The sequence below is a fragment of the Rhinatrema bivittatum genome, chromosome 11 (assembly GCF_901001135.1).
Source record: "Rhinatrema bivittatum chromosome 11, aRhiBiv1.1, whole genome shotgun sequence".
NCBI lineage: Eukaryota > Metazoa > Chordata > Amphibia > Gymnophiona > Rhinatrematidae > Rhinatrema > Rhinatrema bivittatum.
The window spans coordinates 47,319,961-47,334,450 of NC_042625.1; the positions used below are offsets into that span (position 1 = coordinate 47,319,961).

Below are 14,490 nucleotides of genomic sequence, written 5' to 3' on the forward strand. Positions count from 1 at the left end.
AGCGATTTCCCGCCGCGAATCGTTTTCGTACGGAAAATGGCGCCGGCAGGAGATCGACTGCAGGAGGTCGTTCAGCGAGGCGCCGGAACCCTCGCTGAACGACCTCCTGCAGTCGATCTCCTGCCGGCGCCATTTTCCGTACGGAAAATGGCGCCGGCCATACGCGTATGGCCGGCGCCATTTTCCGTACGAAAACGATTCGCGGCGGGAAATCGCTCCCTGACCCCCGCTGGACCTCCAGGAACTTTTGGCCAGCTTGTGGGGGGCCTCCTGACCCCCACGAGACTTGCCAAAAGTCCAGCGGGGGTCCGGAAGGACCTCCTGCCGTCCAATCTTTTTCGTCTATGGCCGCCGCCATTTTTCGGCGCCATTTTGGAAAATGGCGCCGGCCGAAGACGACAAGATGCAGGAGCAGGAGCCCGTTCCGGACCGCTGCCGTTCCGGACCGCCGCTGGACCCGCAGGTTATTTAAGTTATTTGGGGGGGGTTCGGGAGGGTGGGGGATTTAATTTAAAGGGTCGGGGGTGGGTTTTAGGGGGTTTTAGTGTGCCGGCTCACGATTCTAACGATTTATAACGATAAATCGTTAGAATCTGTATTGTATTGTGTTCCATAACGGTTTAAGACGATATTAAAATTATCGGACGATAATTTTAATCGTCCTAAAACGATTCACATCCCTACTAAACAGTCATATATGCAACAGCATGTCTGGAAGCTAAGATGATGATGGGGGTACCTCTGTATTGCCATGTGTAATGCTTAATTAAAATTCTTCTCTGCAGCCTGAAATTGAATTTTCTATCAGTATTGTTTTTGCTTACAGTAAAGAAATAAGCACTCAGCCATGTCTGCATTGAATGCAGATAATTTCACTGACAAAGAAAGCTAGGGCTGTGTCTATTGGACATGAGCGTGAAGTCACTTGGGGTGTGTGTCTGTGCATTGCTATTTATAGTACTAATTAGCTGCTCATAGTTAAGATGAGTCACCTGACACATCCGTTGCTATGATCTGGTTCATCATATTCTGCAGTTCACTTTTTTCTCTTAAACAGTCATATCTAACAATATCCAATTATTTCCTTGAACCAATATCCTACAGTTTGTGCAAGAAAAACATATGGAACAAGATCTTAATATTTATTTCCTAAGCCTCTACCCTTAACGGCTGTACTGTATACTGCAGCCCCCATTGCATTGCTATATACTGTATTTTGCCTACAACAGAAGGGAAAAGATCTGCAGTGCTACAGGTTTCTTACAGTCCACGCCTTGTCTACAAGCTTTTTGATTTATTGCTGTTTCAAGGAGGGATATCAGAGCGATTGGCTCCCATGTTTTTATGCTTTGTGAGAACAGTGAAATATGGAAACATTTGCAGCTGGAAGCACCCCAGCCTTTGTATGTGTACCAGATGCTGGAATACTCAGGCACTGAGGGGTGTGGTGGTTCTGGGAAGGACTGTTGAGCCTCACCCAGAAGGAAGATCTATTGACCTATTAAATGCCTTATTGTAAAATAAAATGAGTACCCCAAATCAAAGTTTGTTTTTTTTTAAATTTATTATGTTTGTATAAAATTTGGCAGCTGTCCAATGAATTAAAAGAAGATGAATTGGATACATAAGAATAAAAGAGAGCAAACCACTGTATTCTAGGATTCTATCCTGATAATCAAGAGTGATGTGCGTACAGTGAGAGCAGGAGGCAGGATATGCCTTTTATTTTTTAAACCCTCTATATATTTTGAACTTGTTTTACCCTTTCCCCCCACCTTTCTTGGATGATTGCCTGGGCAGTTCAGATCACCTTGCTGATTTATAGCCAGAATGGAAATCATCTTCAGAGCTGTCATCTCCCTCCTTTTGTAGGTGAGCATACAAGATCTCCTATTTAGTTCACACTCTTCCCTTCCCATGTTTAACCACAAAACTTTGTAATAATTTAAATATTCAAGGCCAGATTTTGAGGTGTATGATCTGTGTCGATTCACAGGGCGCTGTGCTGAAGGTGGTGCTTCTCCACCTCCCTCCTTTCATATGATGACTGCAAGCAGAAGATTCAGGAACACTGTGCAGGAGGAAAGAAGCTTCTGTCTATGGTGATAGGTGAAGAATCAGCCTACAGAGAGGAGGAGAACTGAATAAAAGAGGGGATACAGCTTGGTAGGAAAGGGGATAGAGAGAGAGGATGCTGGTCACTGTGAGTAGGGGGAAAGACAGAGCAGAGGGGATCCTGGTGCTGGGCAGCGAGTGAGGTGAGATGGGTATACTGTGCCGGAGCCACTTCTGAATGAGGGCGTGCTGGGCCAGAATTGCCACCAAGGTGGGAAGACGTAACTAATTACAGTTTTGTTTTTTTTGTATAGGGCCTTGTTAGCCTAGAATTGGTCTTATACTGTAAATAGATACAAATACTTGAGCAGCTGTTGCTCAAACATTTGGGCTCTTAGGACCAACCTGCTGAACTGATCAGGCCAGTCTTTGGGGAGCTGTAGCTCAATTTCCTTAACTGCAAATTTAACAATTCTCAATCATCATATTGCATAAGAACATAGACTATAAGAACATCAGAACATAAGATTTGCCATACTGGGTCAGTCCAAAGGTCCATCAAGCCCAGTATCTTGTTTTCAACAGTGGCCAATCCAGGTCACCATACCTGGCAGTATTCCAAGGGGTAGATAGAATGCAAGCTGCTTATCCCAAGAATAAGCAGTGGACCTTCTTTTTCAGCTTTTATTTTCCATGGCAATTAATCAGTGTTTATTATAACAAACCAAACAGCAGAAAATTAGTTGAAGAAAAAAATTTTTTTCCCTCCAACAACTTTCTCCTGTTGTTCTTGGTTACAATAAACACCAATAAATTACTTTGGAAGATAAAATAAAAACTGAAAATGAAGGTCCCTATGCATGTTATATTGCATTTAAATGTAAAGCTATTGTGAACCCAATCTTCTGGTTCTACACAGCCTAGGTCCAGTTGATTACTATTACAGAGCCTGCCAAACAGATCCCTCACCTTTTTGGGATGGGGACTTAATGTCAGATATGAGGTGTGACACACAGATGTGGTTTTCTTAATTCCACTCAAAAGTTCATTATTTACAGGTGTCACTCTGTTCAATGACCTACATAACTAAGGCATTCGTCAGTTATATGAAGGTTTAAAAACAAATGAGTTTAACACCATGCAATGAGGGAAAACAGCTTCTTCTTCTATAGATTGACAAGCTGGTGAACTCCTGAGCAACTGGTTGTCACAGACTTCTCAAATGGAGACTCCCTATTGCCATGTTAGCTCTCCTGGCCACATCCTGGCCTTTATTTTTCTCCATTTGCCAGTTTTCCTAATTACTTCTCAGACCAGATTCCTTTAAAAAATACACCTCCCAGCAAGCTTTATCGAAGAGTGATATCTCCTTTCTGGTTTCCAGTTAACTTTTGTAGAGCCCCATTCTCTAGTGGCTAGCTGCCCAAAATTCAGGAAAGACATGCATGCTCTTACACCCAGCTTTAGTTGACCTGCCATTCAGGTTCAGCCGATCTTCTAATTTTATAGCCTTCTGGATTAATTGGCTGACACCCATTTTATTTTTATTCTTCCTCTCGAGTTGTATCTGACTAGTACCAATCCAGTTAACCAGATGGCCTTCTGTATTGCTACGGCATGCTTCTGCTTTTTTTTTGCAATTAAGGGATCCTGTATATATATTTCATGCTTTCTTGAGGTCTGATAATGTTTTGATCTTCACCACTGCTCTGGGAGGACATTCAAGCATCCACCATCCTTTTCATGTGGGATCTCCAAGACAAACCTGAAACAGTTACAACATCCAAATCACTGTGCCCAGACTCATAGTAGGTGCCATATCTTCAGACCACATTTCACCCATCCTTCATAGTCTTCACTGGCTTCCCATTGAAGCTAGGATAAAATTCAAAATCCTGTGAACAAACAGGACTCAGAGTATCTCTCACCTCTTCTTATTCCCTACATCCAGGCAAGATAACTCCAGTCCTCACAGAGGGCCTTTCTAGCCTCCCCTGGTCTGACGGTTGCAAAACTAACCTGCACAAGAAAGAAGGCCTTCAGCTGCTTTGCCCTAATCTCTGGAACAAGGTGTCTCTTCCCATCCACCTTGAATCATTCTATCTCACTTTCAGAAAGAAAGCTAAGGTATGGCTATTTGACCAGACTCCTCAGATTCTGTCTAACTGATCATGTCTCACCATTCATGAGCACTTAACAGGGAGGGCAAATAAAGCCATTACTCTAGACTCTGATTCTGATACAATACTCTGTTAAATATATTGCTAGCTCAGTTTGCTTTGTTAAATTATCTGTTTCACCATCCATGAGCACTTGCCTTGGAGAACTATAAAGTTATGTTTCTGGTAGTGACCTTTTTACTGTATTTTAAATTGATTTAGTTCTGATACTGTGTGTCAACGTTCTAGAATCTGCTCCATTCTAATTATATTATAATCTGCTTTGAGACCAGTCTGAAAAAAATGGAATATCAAATCTTTGGAAACAAAATATTTTCTGACATTGCTCCTGAGTCTTGACCCCCTCCTAGAGCATCATATCATGGCCTCGTGTTCTAGAACAGAGGTTCCCAAACTTGTCCTGGAAGACCCCCAACCAGTCAGATTTTCAGGATATCCACAATGAATATGCAAGAGAAAATTTACATGCTATGGAGGCAGTGCATGCAGATTCTTATTCATATTCATTGTGGATATCCTGAAAACCTGATTAGCTGGGGGTCTTCCAGGATAGGTTTGGGAACCACTTTTTTAGAATTTCTTTTCCTCTTGTGCATATTATTAACCTTTAGAAAATTTAATGTCACTACCATGTCTTCTGTGTCTCTATCCTCTTCTAGGGTCCTTCAATTTTGTTGCATAGTGCTTTTGATGAAGATCCTGCACCATTTTGGTAGCTCTCCTCTGGACTGCATCTACTCTGTGTCCTTCAGAGGTACAGCCTCCATATATGAAACCATAAACAAAAGACGGTCCTGATTGGTGCCAACAATAAGTGAAACTGAACTTCTCGTGCCTACAGACACTAGAAAGCACTTGAATATCTCACATAAGGTAGATAAAGAGCAGTTGGCTTAACCCGTGTGCCCAGCTATTCTTGTCTATACTGCTAAGGATATATTCCAACTACCAATCGTAGAAGCTCGATTGCTTTGCATCAGTTTTTGTTGTCTTCCTCATTGTATCTCTACCATCCTGGGAAAATGAGCATAAAAGGGCCCTTATTTAATCCAGTGTTCCTTCCCTCCCCCAATGTTTTATCACCAAGCTTTGTAATAATCTAAACAGCTACCAGAAGTAGTGAGATTGTTGCCCACCCATCCAACCGCCTAGATACTTGTGGCCTTGCTGGATGGTACTTAGCCACTACTAATCTGCCTGCAGAGCCAGTGCTTCCATTAGGCCTACTAGGCAGTTGCCTAGAGCACCAAAACTTTAGGGGCAGCAAAATCCTGCCAGCACAAGGCCCAGAGAAGTGCTGTGCTAGAGCCAATACTGCCAAAGGGAGTGCTGTTCTGGAGTCACTGCTGTCGATAGGAGAGAGCGCTGTGCTGGAGGCAAATTGGGATAGGGAGGTGCATGGTCTAGGGCACAAAACAAATACTCATGCCCTGGTCCTGCCTGCCTGCATCGACCCAGTTGGTTTCTGGATAACATTTTAGCCAGATGAAAACTTTTTGGGATAAGTGACACCTACTGAACATGGCCGAATATTGAAATAGTGCCACATAGCCAGGTAAGTCCAAATTTATCCAGTTCAAGTGGCACTGAATATATGCCTCAGTGAGTATAACTACTTACTGCGGTAAGTTTTGAAAGGTAGCACAGTACTTGATTAGCAGTTATTCAAATCAGTTCCTACAATAGAGATCCTCTTAAATTCTGAAAAAAAAGCAGAATGTTATTTAAACCCATTTTTCTGTGAGCTATGATAGTCGTTAGAATAACCAGTAAGAAAAAGAGGTGATAATGCCCTTGTACAGGACCTTGGTGAGGCCTCACCTGGAGTACTGTGTTCAATACTGGTGCTTGTATCTCAAAAAGGATAAAGACAGGATAGAGGCGGTCCAAAGAAGAGCGACCAAAATGGAGAGGGGTCAACATTGGAAGACTTATGAGGAGAAACTGAAGGATCTGAATAGGTACACCCTGGAAGAAAAGAGGTGCAAGAGTGATATGATACAGACCTTCAGATATATGAAAGGTTTTAATGATGCACAATCGTCAAAACTTTTCTATTGGAAAGAAATCAATAGAACCTAGGGGTCATGAAATGAAACTCCAGGGAGGACGACTCAGAACAAATGTCAGGAAATATTTCTTCACGGAGAGGGTGGTGAATGCCTGGAAAGCCCTTCCGGAGAAGGTGGTGAAGATGAAAACAGTCAAGGAATTCAAAGGGGCATGGGGTAAACACTATGGATCCCTAAAGTTGAGAGGTTGGAAATAGTGCATGGGGGTAACTGGGGGTAACTTGCTGATATGGTGGTTGCTACCCTTAACAATTAATCCTTGATGCTGTTGATGCAACTTCGTCATTGCTCTCTACTTCAACAGCAGTGAGAAAAGAGGAACTTCATTCAGACAGCAACCAACAAGGGCCCCGACTTCTACGTATGGGGAACGAATAAACATGGGGGTAACTAGCGGATGTGGTGTTTACCACCCGTAATCACTAAGTCTGATGCTTTTGATGCAACTCCAACATTGCTGTCTGCTTTCACCGCAATGGTTAAGGGAAATTGGATTTAAACAGTATCAGAGGGCCCTGACTTTTACGGTCTAGTGAACTAAGCATGGGGGTAACCTGCACAGTGCAGCAGATACTGGCATAAGCTTGCTGGGCAGACTGGGTGGATCATTTTGCTCCTGTTCTGCCATCATTTCTGTGTTTCTGTTTTACTGTGCATCCCCAATGCACACATTCAAGAAGTATGGTGGATTTTTATTTATTTAATTTATATTCCATTTTTTGGCGCTTCAGAGCAGATTGGAGAAGAGAGAGCTGAGGGAGGATATGATAGAGATCTTTAAAATCATGAGAGGTCTACAAGAGATAAATGTGAATCTGTTATTTACTCTTTCGGGTAATGGAAGGACATGGGGACACTCCATGAAGTTAGCAAGTAGCACATTTATTTTATTCCATGCTATTTATAGTTTTATGATTTATTTATTATAATTAATTTTGGATTATTAATGTTTATATTTTCTTACCTTATCTTTAGGAACTTTAAGGCTAGTTGTTAATAATTTCTATATCCTCTTCCTTTATTATTATAACTTTATTGTTCAATTCATTATTATTGTTGTTGTTGTATTTTTATTTTGTTTTACGGATGAAGATTTTATTTTCTTATGTTTGCAAACCATTGTGACGGCCTGTGCTATACGACGGTATAAAAAAGTATATAAATAAATAATCAGAGAAAATTCTTTTTCACTCAACGCACAATTAAGCTCTGAAATTTGTTGCCAGAGGTTGTGGTTAGTGCAGTTAGGGGTCAATTTTAAAAGGAGTGCGCGGCCGTCCATGTGCGTGCAGTTCCCGGCATGCGCACATGGACATGCCGATTTTATAACATGTGGCGTGCACATGTCATAAAATCTGATGGAGAGTCAGCAGCATTGGTGGAGCTCAGGGCGTCGGGCTGGTGGCCCGAGGCCAAGAGCAGCGCTGTGCTTTGGCAGTGTCTCCCCACCATTGCTAGGGAACCTGGGCCCGATCCTACCGCGAAACAGTGTCAGGTAAGGGAAACTGGCCATTGAGTCCTGCAGCCAGCAAGTACAACACCAATGAAAAGGTGAAATCTAAATAGAGAAATCTTCTGTTTTTGTTTAATACTACGATGATATTAAAAATCATTGGAGAATGAGGGAGAGGTGATCATTTTTGGCTCTTTCAAGAAACTCACAAAACATTAATAGATATAATCCTTTGTATGTATGGAGATTCTCTGAAAATTTCTGTGCATTCATACACATGCTTTTGTTTTCATAGAACCTTCTATTCAGTGTCTTTTTTTTCTCTTCTCTACCAGTTTTCTTCAGTTGTCTTGGAGCCTCTTCAGGCACAAGTCTACCCAGAAACCAGATGGGTCTCCCCAGCATTTATGGAGGAAGGCTAAGGGATTTATTTTATCTTTGCACAGCATGAGATGTTGAGACTTTTTTTTTTTTCCCTTCATAATTTTATGGGCCCTGCAGTTTACTCCTGTTTCTTTGGATTTCCAGCTCAATTGGAACTGAGGTTAGGATCTGCTACCTTCAGCTTTCACTGACAACTACCCAGAGATTTTGTTCCCCTATTCTTTGCCGTCTCCTGTGCAATTTAGCCCAGTCATTGCAGCGAGAGTCCTTTGCTGGAGGCCATGCATCAGGGCTCCAAATTGTGTTAACACTGCACATTGACTTGGACTCCCTCCCACCAAGAGTAATGGACACTTTCTCCGCAGCATTTCCAGGTGTTTAGGATCTTATTCAGTTCTTTGATTCTTGGGAATAGTTTCTTGGTTCATTTTGATTAAAGGCATATTTTAATTCAAATGTTAAAATATGCAGGTTTGGTAAGTTCAATAAATGATATTTGACATAAAGAAGGCATTTACTGATGTGGGTTAATATAAAAATAAAGGAAAATGTACATATGGTAGCAGAATTAGACTATGGATCACAATATTTGTTTCTGACAGATTGCTCAGCATACTGTAGGCAGACTTATAGCCTTTCCTTGTGGTGTTTTAGCAGCTAATGTGACACTCCTGGATTTTTGCTCCAATCGTTTTGAGTATTCAAATATAAAATTAATATTAAAAATAATGCTATTAAAGTTAAGGCTTCCCAAAGCTCTCCTGGTGACTCCCGGATGACTGTTTTCAGGATGTCTATACATACAATAAATGTGCATGAGAGAGAGATGCATATATTAGAGACCCAGTATAGGCAAATCCAACTCTTGCTGATTGTGGATATCCTGAAAGAACATCTAGCTGTGGGATCACCAAGACAATTTTAGGATATCCCATTTTAAAATTTACACGGGAGACATTTTATTGATTTGTTGAAATTGATTATGCCCCTCTTAAAAAAAAAAAAAAAAAAAAAAAAAAAAGCTGATACTTGTAGATTCAAATGTTAGATTCTTTGCAGACTGGAATACATTATATTGGATCAACATAAAAATGATCCAAAGATGTGCCTGAGCTTTTAAATTACAATAGGTCCTTCTTCAGATATTTCATTTGTGGTCTGGAAAGCTCAGGTACGCCATTGTCTTTGGCCCATTCTTGTGTTGATCCATTAAAAGGTATTACAGTTTGCAAAGAAAAACAGAATTCTCTAGGGCTGATATAACTGCTAGAACTCTGTACAAAAGTCTTTAAATTGAAATCTACTTTCCTGGCAGCAGTAACTAAATTCGAGAGCTGCAAAGCCTAATGATTTAGCCATAGAAGAGAAGATGCAGTTCTTTCCCTAGAAGGTGTGCAAATTCTACATTAATCAGTCAACCTTTCTGCCAGCTTCCTCTCTTTCTTCCAAACTTGGCAAAACCTTGTTTTATAGATGAAATCCTTAAAAGTTTCTTTGCTCGCAGAATTAAAAAGAAACTAACTAGTCTTGTTTCTTTTGACACCTGCACAATGTGTTAGCCTGTTCTTGTAAAAACAGCCTGAAATTGCTTGGCTTGTACCTTTTTTTTTTCTACTAGTTGCTAAGATTGTTACTGAGGGGTCAAATTAGAACTCCTTGAACAAGAAGTGTGAAAGCAGGAGTAAGCAGACTCCAGCCAGCTTTACTGACACTTTGCAGTGTACATTACCTACTTTTAGAAAACATTTCTTTCTTAGCATATGGACAGGTGGATCCAGAACCAGTGGGTTATGCACCTCCACCAGCAGATGGAGACTGAGCAAAGCTGACGTCAAGATATGCAACAATTGAATAGAAACAGCGTGATCATTTAAATTTATTGTAAAGACTACCAATATTTTTAGTTTTTTAGATTTTTACATATTTTATAGTTAATTTTATGATGTTTTTATGCTGAGCCTTATACTATTTGTCTTATCAGCTAACTTATTCTTATCCTGTGTAGTTTTAGCTGTTACTATTTTATGAATTATTGTATTTCTTATAATATTATAATCCTGTAAACCGGTGTGATGGTTTGTCTGATACATCGGTATATAAACAACAATAAACTAAACTAATATATACCCCTGCATCCGATATCAGGCCACCAGTATTTTCCGTCTCCAGTAGATAGTGGACGTGCATCTCCCTTCTGAGAGGGAAAGCGGATGTAGGAAGCCAAGCACGGTGGTGAAGGTCATTGTTCCCTCCCCCCCCGCAGTCGGAGACAGACCGTGCACTCAGCTGGACAGGCTGAGCTCAGGTAATTAAAAAAAAAAAAAAAAAGAAAAGAAGGAAGAGAGAAGTAGGGGAGTTAAGTAGGGCTCTCCCCTCTGGAATACTCACTCAGTGCGCTAATCCAACATTCGTTTCCATCTCCGGGGGAGCTTAGGGGACGTGGGCAGCTTGGAGGGTTGAGCAGCCTTTTTGGCTAGGCTCCGCTCTCAGGCTTGAGTTCGCCACATAGTAGGCTGTGGCGGCATTTTCATTCCGTTTTTCTTGCCCATTAGCTGCCCTCTTCACTTATGTCTGTTCGTGCTTGTGCGTTGGCTTCGTGTCCAGTAATGCTTCTAGTTTGTGCGTCTAGTTGGGCACCTAGTTGGGCATGTAGGGGCACCTGCCTGGGTGCTTAGTTATGCATGCATGCAAGGGACCGAGATGGCACAGTTGATGATGCCGATCTTTACTTCCTGGAGGATGGGGAAATTCCTCCGGGATTGGAGCCACATAGAACTATGTTGCGTTTCTTTCACAGAGATGAATTACTGGCTCTGATTTTCCAGACTTTAAAGATGCTGGGATTACCAGGGGCTGAATCCATCCATGTCTGAGCCAAAGAAAGATCCCATTTCTGTTTCTTTGCGTAAAGCCTCATGTTTCTTTCCTATTATGGAGACCATTCAAGAATTGATTGATTTTGAATGGGGTGCCCTGGAAGCTAATTTTATAGGAAGATGAGCCAGCTGCAAGAAAGCAATTGCGTTGTCCATAAGTGGATGCGCTTGTGTATGCTGTTAACAAGAGGATGACTTTCCCCTTGGAAGGGAGAACGACCTTGAAGGATGCACAGGATAGGAGAATTGAGACTATCCTTAAGCAGGCCTTTGAAGCGATGGCAATGAATTTGCAGATAACTTCTTGTTGTTCCCTGGTGGCTTGCTCTTGTTTACTTCTCTCTCAGGAGGTTGATGAATATGGTGTTAATTCCAGGACAGTGATGAAACCAGCAGCTGCCTTTTTGGCAGATGTGGGCTGCGATTTGGTCCGCATTTTAGCCAGAGGGCTGGCTTCGGTAATGGCGGGCCAGGTGTCAGCTATGGCTTAGAAGTTGGTTGGCCAATGCAATTTTGAAGTCTAACCTTACAAAATTGCCTTTTGAAGGTTCACTCTTTTTTGGGAGTGAACTGGATAAAGATATGGCCAATAAATAGGGTGAATCCCACCCTCTGTTACCAGAAGATAAAAAACAGACCCCACACTTCTTCAATACAAGAGGTCATACTAGGGATTTTGAACATTTTCGACCCTACAGAGGAGCAACTTTTCAGAGGCTTGACCTTTGGGTACGTCTCATTTTTTTCGTCCCAGGCAGCCCAGTTGGGGCATAGGCTTAGGTAGTGGAGCCATGTGAACCTCCCTATGAAGGTGTGCCAACCCACCCCAGGAGCAGAAGATAGGGAGTCACCTCTCTTTTTTTATCGGAGTGAGTCGAGATCACATCAGATCAGTGGGTTCTGGAGGTGATAAGAGATGGCTATGCACTGGAGCTTCGCAGTGTTTACTGGGAGATTTTCATGGTGTCTATCTGCAACTCTCCGCAGAAGAAACAGGAGTGTACAATGTGGAGTGTACATTGTCAAGGCACCTCAGCCCGTGGGCTGTAGTTCAGTGCCACGTCATATGAAAATGTGAGCCAATATTTCATTTATTTTAATGTGCCCAAGAAGGGCTCTTTCGCCCCATCCTAGATCTCAAGGGGTTCAACCATCATTTGCAGGTGACACGTTTTTGGATTGAAGCCTTATGCTTAGTGATAATGGCAGTTCAGTCGGAAGAGTTTCTGACATCTCTGGACTTGTCAGAAGCATAGCTTCATATTCCCATCCGGCTTGAGCATCAACAATTTCTGCATTTTGCAGTTTTTGGACAACATTATCAGTTTCGAGTTCTGCCTTTTGGTTTGGCCACCGTACCCAGAACCTTTTCCAAGGTTATGGTGGTAGTGGTGGCGGCAGAGTTGAGAAAAGATTGGATTCTGGTTCAGCTGTACTTAGACGATTGGCTGATTCGGGCCAAGAGTTTAGAAGAGAGCCATCAGGTCTCGCTCAAGGTGATTTCCTTGTTGTAGGAGCTAGGTTGGGTGGTGAACCTGGCCGAGAGCAATCTTTGACCATCCCAGTCCTTAAAATATCTCTGTGTTCAGTTCAACACAAAGCGGGGCAGGTTGTTCCTACCAGAAGGCTGTATTCAAAAGCTGATAGTGCAGGTGCGTCTATTCACGAACACTATATGCCTGACAATGTGGTCTTATCTACAGGTACTCAAATTGATGGCAGCAACCCTGGAAATGGTGCCATGGGTATCAGTGCAGTCTGCTGCCTTGTTGGAGCCCACACCCTCAGGACTATTTGATTCTGCTCCACCTACTAATGGAAACCTGCAGTGGTGGTTGCAAGCAGATCATCTAAGAAAGGGGGTTTCCCTAAGATCACAGGACTGGCTAGTACTCACAACAGAAGCGAGCCTACAGGATTGGGGAGCTAACTGTTAAGAGCTGACTGCGTAAGGGCACTGAAGTGCAGAAGAGTCTCTAGAGCATCAATCAGTTGGCAATGCTTGCGGTTCGGCAACCGATTGCAGGGTTGAGTGGTCAATAAAATGTCAGACAATGCGATGACAATGGCTTACATCAATCACCATGGAGGAACCAAGAGCCAGCAAGTGTCACAGGAAATAGCCCAGCTTATGGAGTGCGCAGAAGTGTGCCTTTAGGAGATCTCAGTCTCACACGTTGCAGGAAAAGACAGTGGTACGACTTTCTCAGCAGAGTCTGGATCCAGGAGAATGGGAATTGTCAAATGAGGCATTCCAGCTCATAGTGGACTGCTGGGGCTTCCCGTTTCTGGACCTGCTGGTGACTTCTTACAATGTGAAGGTTCATCCCTTCTTCAGTCGCAAGAGAGATCAAACGTCCTTGGGCGTTGATGCCCTCGTGCAGGAGTGACCAGAGGGCAAACTACTGTATGCCTTTCTACCATGGCCTATGTTGGACAGAATGTTTCAGAGGATTGAAAGTGACAGGGGGATGGTGCTTAAGGTGGCACCAGATTGCCCAGAAGATCATGGTATGCAGATTTATGAAGGCTCCTTGTGGACTCTCCTCTCTGATTTCTGGCTCACAGGAATCTGTTTCTGCAGGGTCCTGATTCTCACGAAGATCCAACTCAATTTTGTCTTATGGTATGGGTCTTAAGAGGGCTCAGTTACTGAAGCATGGATATTCTGCTGCAGTGATTGCTACCTTGCTACAAGCGAGAAAGTTCTCCACTTCCTTAGCCTATGTGCAGGTTTGGTGAGTGTTTGAGGCTTGGTGTGAAGATCGAGGGGTTCCTCCTCATTCTGCTTATCCTGGAATTTTTGCAGGATGGATTGAGTAAAGGGTTGGCCCTTAATTCATTAAAGTACAGGTGGCAGCTCTTGCCTGTTTTCATGGTCAGGTGAATGGTGTCATCCATATGTGGCCTGTTTCTTAAAAGGTGTGAAGCATCTTCGTCCTCCCTTGCAAATGCTGGTGTGTTTGTGGAGTCTTAATCTAATTTTGGATTTTTTGGTGGGCCACACTTTTCGACCGATGCATAGCCTTTCCTTGAGGTTACTGACCTTGAAAATGGTGTTTCTTGCGGCAATTTGTTCGGTGCATAGTATTTCCGAAATGCAGGTCTTGTCTTGTCAGGAGCCCTTTCTATGGGTGACTCCGGAGGTGATATAGCTGTGTACTGTTCCTTCGTTTTTTGCAAAAAGTGGTTTTGGATTTTTACTTGAATCAATTTCCCTGCTGTCGTTGGACAGGGAAAGAGATGTGGAGAAATATTGCCTGTTATGGCCCTTGGATGTAAAGAGGCATATCTTGTGGTATTTGGAGGTTTCCCAATCTCTCAGAAAAATGGATCGCCTGTTTGTTCACCACGGGGGAGGGGAGTAAACAGGGCAACTGGCATCATGGGCTTCAGTAGCCTGCTGGATTAAGGAGATAGTCAAGGCCGCGTATGTGGATGCTGATCAGCTGTTGCCTGGTCAAGTTAGG

The 14,490-nt window shown here is 42.7% G+C and overlaps 1 protein-coding gene across 10 annotated transcripts in view; it reads left to right on the forward strand.

The window, feature by feature from the left end:
- ARVCF (ARVCF delta catenin family member) overlaps positions 1-14,490 on the forward strand; it is a 743,011-nt gene that overhangs the window by 349,370 nt on the left and 379,151 nt on the right. The window contains exon 1 of one of the 10 annotated variants that reach the window (XM_029571999.1): positions 8,260-8,304. The exons of the other annotated variants lie outside the window; for them this stretch is intronic. The gene's annotated coding sequence lies outside the window, so the exon portion shown is untranslated. Of the gene's footprint in view, positions 1-8,259; positions 8,305-14,490 lie in introns of those variants that run through there. 10 annotated transcript variants of the gene reach the window in all.